The following is an 8,219-nucleotide window of genomic DNA, read 5'->3' on the forward strand; positions in this document are numbered from 1 at the left end:
ATAAAAAAATATGGAAATCAAGCAACAAATGTGTCCTCATTTTGCACAAGACGAAAGAAGTTAGATGAACGATGAACCTCCATTTTTTATTTTTTTTACATATTTTTTGTAATTTTGTTTGCCTTGAAGGAAAAAAAATTATTGAACCACCTCATGTACGAGCGTGGATGTGATTTTCCTTGTTGTGAACATGTCTCAATTTTAAGTCCAGTGTTGTTAACGAATTTCTTATGTTCATGCTAGTTGATTTTACACATTTTAATTGCATTCTTGAGTATGAATTTTGTTGTTTGAAAAATGGATTTGAGTGATGACTTTCAAATCAAATTTAACAACCATGCCAAAAATTGGACAGGGTAATGACAATAATGGAAGAATAAACACCACAGAAATGATATTAAAACGCCAAAGAAATTGGACAAAGTAACACCAAAGAAATGAATGCAAAGTCGAGTTAATACAATGACTAACTTCTTGTGTTTGTAGGGCTCGAAAATATAATTTTCTCCTAAAATTAAGGCGAAGATGGATACTTAATCATTCAACCTTGTGAAAGTTCCCCAAGTAGGGGTAATGCCAAATATAAAAGCTTGGTGAACTTGCTGGTGATATGACTGATGTTTTAATTAAACCAATACATCTTATTGACATTGATTGGCGCGAAATACGTTTTTGTAAGAATGGACTAGATCAGAGTACGATGTCTACAATCCAACCTTGGGTTCTCCCCCATCATTGGGACATTTATGAGCATGTTTTCACATGAAACATCTCATTTAATTCTCTAATAAAGAATTCTGAGTCTGGGCAATGAGATTCATTGGTATGTTCAATGCCTGGAAAACCATCTCCAGACCATACTTTTTCCCGTTAGCACGTGCAATTTTGTAATACTTCGTGCTCCCTGTTCCTGATACTTAAGCATGGGTTTAGATGGTTTGTGTGAATTCAAATGAAGAATCTTTTTCACGCATGTTCACTCTGTACAATTTTAGTGCACCTATCTCGGTTTCAAAGTTTCGTCAGTGAGTTGTTATCTCTGCAAAATCATTGGGGTTACCCAAGTCCAGAACAAGAAATAAGTGTGTCAGTGTGACTACTGGCTTCTTGTGGTAAGGCTGCCCACCATATTTACTGATCAACTTGCCTCTTACTCTGTCGTTATTAACTGAAGATCATCCGAAATATAAAAATATCTAAGTGTAGAAAATCATAGACATACGCGGGTTTGTTTATATGGCTGAATTTTAGTTGGCATTGATATGTTACTTGCTGGTAAAATAGTCAAATATTGGAAGTACCCATCTAGTTCTCTGAGTGGTCCTCTAAAATGTGGCCCGAGTGGAGTTCTCCTTTCTCTTTCTCTCCCATTCTGTGATGCTTTCTGTCTTACTATTTCTCAATCCCTTAATTACTGTCACTTAGTCTGGTTTTTATAGAGAAATAAGGCGATAGTCTTGGTGAAGATTATTGGTCGACTTTAAAACAAAAATTATAGATATTATTGAATCAATTTCTCAAATTCTTTGAATTTAAACATCATTTAAAGTGGATCAGTTAGCTCTCACACGCTCACTATTCTGCAGTTCAGACATTGTAATTCAAAAAAAAAAAAAAAAAAAAAAAAAGGAGACAATCCCAGTGGTAACCTGGAAACATCTTTCAGATTCTCTGCCACTCACGCCTTAAAATGTCTTTTACTAGCCAAAATAGGAAAAATGAAACACCTGTATCATCATGCAAATTTCTGGTATCTTAGGTGGCATACTGTATATATCCACAATGCCAAAATGAATGTTCACATGTTTATCGGTTTCTACTCCTAGAGCTTCAACACCTGCCTATTTAAATCCCGATCACCACCATCAACTGCAGAAATGACTTCGGTATGAAGTTGCATTCGAAGAGATAAAGCAGAAACTTGAAATGGTACCTCAGAGAACCATTTCCAAGTCTGACTTTGTATAGGAATGCTATCCACAAACCTAGTTTAAAAAGGCATTCAAGTTAAATGAAGCACCTTGAGATGTTATGGCAAATTTAGAGTTTATATAATTTAAAACTAGCAAATTATTTTTCATGTGGACAACATCTTGTGCAATTTCCATTCTATCTTTGCGTAAAAAAACAATCCACGCTAAAGTTCAGTTGTTTGTTTAAGGTTTTTAAAGGGTGATTTTTCATTGTAACAAATCTTTGAACATTATCAATATTGTACCTGTGTTTGTGCATTTCTTGTTTGGTAGGCAATCTATAAATCAGTTAAATATAAGTGCTAAGTGAAGTCACCCGATGGAGAGACTTCTGAAATTATTATGATATATTTCAAGCCCAAAAGAAGTCTCTAGGTCTCACTTCAACTTATTAAATCTGAATCCGTGTAATGGAAAAATTTAGAAGACCCAGCCACTTTAAAAAAAAGGCAGCTTTTGTATATTTCTTCAGTCAATAATAGATAAATATCCTAGGTTAGCTCATCCTAAGTTTGCTATATTTCTCCATAGGAAAGTCCTGCTGTCAGTTTTAAGAGAGGATGCTTAAGATATAAATCAAGAATCTGACTACTGATTTCTCACGGTATGCATATGTGATTCATTCAGAATTGGAGAAAGCGTGTTTAGGCTAACAGATGACCCTTGAGAGTTCAAAACTAGAGCATAGCAGGTTGGCTGGTAATCGTCGGTCACATTCCTATAATCCGAATAATTTCAGCTGAAGAAGCAGTGGCATTGGCAGAATTGCCCTTTAATACATCTGAGCCACTAAATACTTGCATCTAATATGTTAGATATTTTTCATCATTTTGCATGTATTTAACTTTTTGTTTTGCGAATGATTTGCCACCCGGATTAGTGTTTGCCGCTGCGCAACGGGGTTCGACGTATTTTATTTTCAAAAGTTTTTTGAATAGGTGCATCTGTTCATTTTTAACAGTCACTTTCAATAGATATACGCAAGGATTTCAAGGGATACACCTATTCAAACAGTTGCCTCAGTTTCTATAAATTCGGAGCGAATTCTCATTTGCAAATACATTAAACAATTTATTCTTCCTTTTTTCTCTTGGCATCAATCAGTTATTTTCGAGTGTCTTTTTGATTTGATCAAATAGTCACAATTTGAATCAAATGCCTCCATTGTATCCTGAGAGAGATTTTCTATCATACCCCAGTTGTGACTTTGTTGAATAGGGGAGAAACATCTCTTAAAAGATAACGTTTTTTCGTACCTTGGAGTTCATTAACATATTCAGATTTCCCTACATTATTATCAACATAATATTCACAGCTATCACTACTAACTACAGTCTTATCAACTATATGGATATGTTACCGTATGTTAGTGATATTCTCTTGTTTCTTAATGCTTAACTGCCAGGAAAATTTGCTTTGGCATATTATGTTCTTTAGAAGGTCATTTGTGGTTGCTTCTACATCTGTAACTGTAGTTGTGGGAAGTAAAACGTAGGAAGTTCTATTGGTACGGACCCTTGATCAAATCTCTTTCTGACCCAGATGATTGAGATATTGATTCATAAAATCTTAGTGCCACTGTTGCAATTGGAACATAGCTTGATAGTTTCTTGCCAAGTTCAACTCTGATTCATTGGGTTACAGAGTTACTACTGAACGTAGTCATCCTTCAATTAGAGAAATTGAAGCAATCTCCAGGCCATTGACGGTGAAACAATTTCTTCCCTTGTCTAGGGTAAAAGCTAAAAGTCAACATGGAAGAACCTTGCAGGCACTTAGCTACTATTTATGTCATGTCTGACATGTCTTTGCTTAAGAAATTTGATAAATCTGGAGTGCCTGCTAATGTGGAAATCTCTCATGTGGCTTGATGAAGCCACTGGACAAGGTTTAACGCTACTTTGTAGTATCTCCTCCTTCCAAATCAGATGTGAAAGTTTCCTTTCATCGGCTCAAGTAAGTACACCAAATAAAGAAAAGAATTCTCTCTTCCAAATTCTAGAAAAATAAACTATATATATATATATATATATATATATATATATATATTATTTAATCGTAACACTGGTACTTCCTCTTAGCGGACAGATTTTGAGGAAATGATTAGTAAGATGAGTCAATTTATGCTGTCCTTTTCATTACAGCAAGCCTCTTCCCCCTACTCTTGAATCAGTATGTCTAATGACTGGTAGTACACAATCTATAATCAAGACATCTTGTGATGACTGTAAACCAATTTTTCCTTTTCTCCCATTGCACTTTATCACTCTGCATTATTGTTCTCTATGACCCCATTTGAGATAGCATTGAGCCAATGAATGTTAGAGATAAGGTCACCCAAATTTTGTGTGGGTGGTGATGGGCATACTCTTTCAGTCAAATGAAGATATACGTTTGACAGGAAACTGTGATCCAAAAGTTAATATATCTAGTTCTAATCGTGATACTCGAAAACAAGGTGAACAGATGCTTAAACAATAAAGATTGATGTTGACTTTAAGACCAATGAATATGTGCACGAGGAATCAAAATCAAAAGCCTACGGAATATTTTAAATAATTGGTAAAATCAACTTGGTTTGACGGCCTTTGGGCAGGGAAGCTCACAAAAGGATAGTTAAGAAGTCAATTGACAAAGTTCTTAGCACATTTCAACAGCACCGGATTCCTAGTAATAGTGAAGAATTTAAGTCACATCTTTTTGGGCCCCGGCCCAAACTTGAAAAGCTAGTGGATTGATATATTGAGAATTATGGTAAATCTTGACATGGCTTACGGATTAGTTTTTGAATGGCATCTTTTTTTCCCCCACCCAGCTGGACATTACTCTTCTTGGACCATCATGTTTTCCATTGAAGGCTAAGATCTGGACTCCTGAAATGCTTGAAGGTGTTACCCATATGTCCTGTTTTATGGTTAAAACTTTGATACCCTTTATACATAGGAGTGTAAGTGTTTTTCCTATCCCTAAGCAACTTGAATTTTCTAATCATTCAGTTATGTTAAAAAAAACAAAAAAAAAAAAACTTCTCTTATGCATTTCGCACAATGCACACTCTATATGTTACTGAGAGCAGTGAGCAATGATGCTCCTTTGAATGCTTAATAGGTGTTTTCTAATTAGTGATCTTCAAGTAGTCTATATTTTCATGCACCAAATCAGCACCTGAAATTGATCTATTCTTCTAATCTTTTATGAGATACTAGTTTCTAGCCATGCAATGCATGGCTTGAATTTTCTTGAAGGAGATATTAGTGTGTTGATTTACTTGAGTATTGAGTATTCACGAGAGAGAATTACACTGAATGAATTTTTGGGAAGCGAAGAAAATATTTAGTTGGTGCATAAGGAAGTCTGGCAAGATATCTGTAAAGATAAAGAGCTAAATATACGAAGAAAAGTAAAAGATATGTTAACCTTGGATATGAGAAGCAGTTCAAAATAATAATTTTTGTTATGAGTTTTGAAACAGTTGTTTCATTGAGATTAACTTCATAAGCAACAACTATTGTAGTGGTATCCTTCAATGAAAAAATAAATAAATAAATAAAAAAGAAAAATGATAAGCAAGAGTAAGATTAAGAGAAAGATCTAAACTTTTAATTGCTTCAAATTTATGAAATGCTCTATTGGTCAGGATCCAATGTGCAATAGAAGCGCTAGCACGGTGCTTCAAAACTTTCATCTACATACATGTTCACAAACAATTAAAGAGAAGCCAAACTATCTTCAATGGAATAGTTGAAGAAAACAGGCCTGAAAGCTACTGCTTCTACATGTACAAATAATTCTAAACTATACAAAACTTTAATTTCATATCTTTGTTTGCATTGTCATTAATAAATTTTTCCGTGCCCAATTATCTTCGCTACCAGATGAGAACAAGGTCACTGAGATGTCGGCTAGCTTCTTTGTACTCAATCGAGACATTGGAACCTTCAACTGCTTTGGAGCATTGGGAGCTTCAACTTCATTGAACTCGCGAAAATTGTCCACATTTTGGAACCTGACAGTCTTTGTTGGAGTACTATATGCAAAATGCCACTGCTTTGCAATTAAAGTCTATTCCATTCGAGTAAAAATCGCAAATCAAGACTTATTATAGTAAAAATATCAAACTCATTCTGAGGACTACAAAGTCTTAATTCTTAATTGATGCAAAAAAAATCTTACCATTTTAGAACATAGTTCGGTAAGACAGACACAAACAAGACATTCTTATTCTGTAGACATAAAACTTTAACGAAAATTGCTGATAATCAATGAATATAATTAAATACAATCATTCATTATGAGTCATATACATGAAATTACACCAATTAATCATAACGTCTCACAATACTGAAAGAATTAATTAAGCAAAAGCGTACTAACCAGAACATTTTGTGGCAGGGCTTGGAGAACAGGTTTATCTGAACAGAAAAATGAATCTTCATAGCACTGTCTCTTTGCATGTGTGGTGAATATACAATCATCATGACCATCAAACTCCAAATTAAAATGCGACAAAGCAACACTTTTCCTTCCAAATGATGTACTTCTTCACCAGTTTCATTCCATACCCTCATTTGCTCTGTACACAATTGACTCAAATTTCTTCCCCATCGCCATTTTTTCTATTTGCAAACTTCAACAAAAAGATCAGAATTATCCTAATAATAAGTTAGAATCCAAATTAAAATCTTAAAATAATAGATGCCCACAAAGCAAAATCAGAAAAAAATTTGTTGTCACTCCCTATAAATCCCCCTGGCAAATGTATAATTTTGTGTACAATTCGGTGTTCCAAAATTTTGAGAAGTCCTAATTTGACGCAGAAATCATTGTAAAATATGTGAATAAGAAACAATTAAAATTTAAATTTAGAAACAATTAAAACTACAAAAGTGTTAATTAATGCAATAGATAAATGTGTAATGGAAAAAGTTAAAAAAACATAACATTAAAACTATAGAACGGTTTAATAGATTTACTAATCTTATTGAGAAATTATTGATGCTAATCGATATCAAAATACAATAATTTGCTCCTTTATAAAATGTGACTCCGACACTTTGAAATCTCATGTGTTAAGTAGTGTCATATTTGCTATCGAACAACCTACATTTATTCCCCTGTACAGAAATATTTAAAATAAACAATTTTAAAGTTATGAATATAAGATTATGCATTGAATTTTGATAAAGGGTTCTTACTGTATTTTAAGAATCTTACTGTGTTTTGATAATTCGTTAGAATTAGGACAAACGGGGACGTGAAAAATATTCATCGTGACAGATATCTGTTGCAATTTTTTGTCTATATAAACTTATCTTCTTTGGTAAAATTGCTTCTAATGGATATCCGAAAACAAAGCATTCTATGTATTTGAGAAGGAAAACTTCAAAATTTGGCCTATAGAAAAAATTGTTTGAAGTTAGATTATACTAATACTGTAAACATAAAATAAAATTAAATTAAATAGAAAATTAAATATTATAGTAAATTGTTGAGACGCTTACCCATTCTTTTAACAAGGTAGATACGGTATGATTTTCAATTTCATATGTTTATTTCTATGTTTTCTTAAACTTGGTTTGCTGAAGAAAATGTCTGCAGAGATTAATAATGATTTCACTATAGTCAATACTCATTCTACACGTGCTTGATTTCTTCCGATGTATAAATGTTGTGGCTGCAATCATATATATATATATATATGAAATTTTGACTTTCAAAAATCAACAAGAAAAAGATACCAAGTGTCGCCTAGATATGCTGATGGAATTAATAAATAGTTGTATGTTATCCACGGTCGAGCAGATACAGGCAATTCCCTTTTTATGTATTGTGCTAATGTGTTGAAATTAGTTGTAGAATGGCCAATTCCTTCTTTCATGTTTGTATACCAACGAACACGTTTAGTTTTGAATCTAAAGTCCATGATTGCATATTCTTTAGAAAGTTGGGGAGAACAGTCGGTAATAAGTCTTCTCAATAGCTTTAATTCTATATCAATATGTTAGTTAAAGAAAATGTAAATTAGATATATTAATAATGGAGAAAAATGTATTATGATCATTAAATTTTACTTACCACAGTATTTATATTTTTCATTTCATCTAATATATTTTCTAGCGATTGTCTTTCGTACAGATTGTCGATTTCATCGTTCCAATATGCGCTGTATAAGAGAATTTAAATTAGTGTTAAATGAGTAAAATACAAATTATAATATTTAAGTTAACAAGGTAAAATTGAATATCT

The sequence above is a fragment of the Olea europaea genome, chromosome 18 (genome assembly GCF_002742605.1).
Source record: "Olea europaea var. sylvestris chromosome 18, O_europaea_v1, whole genome shotgun sequence".
NCBI classification, from domain to species: Eukaryota; Viridiplantae; Streptophyta; class Magnoliopsida; order Lamiales; family Oleaceae; genus Olea; species Olea europaea.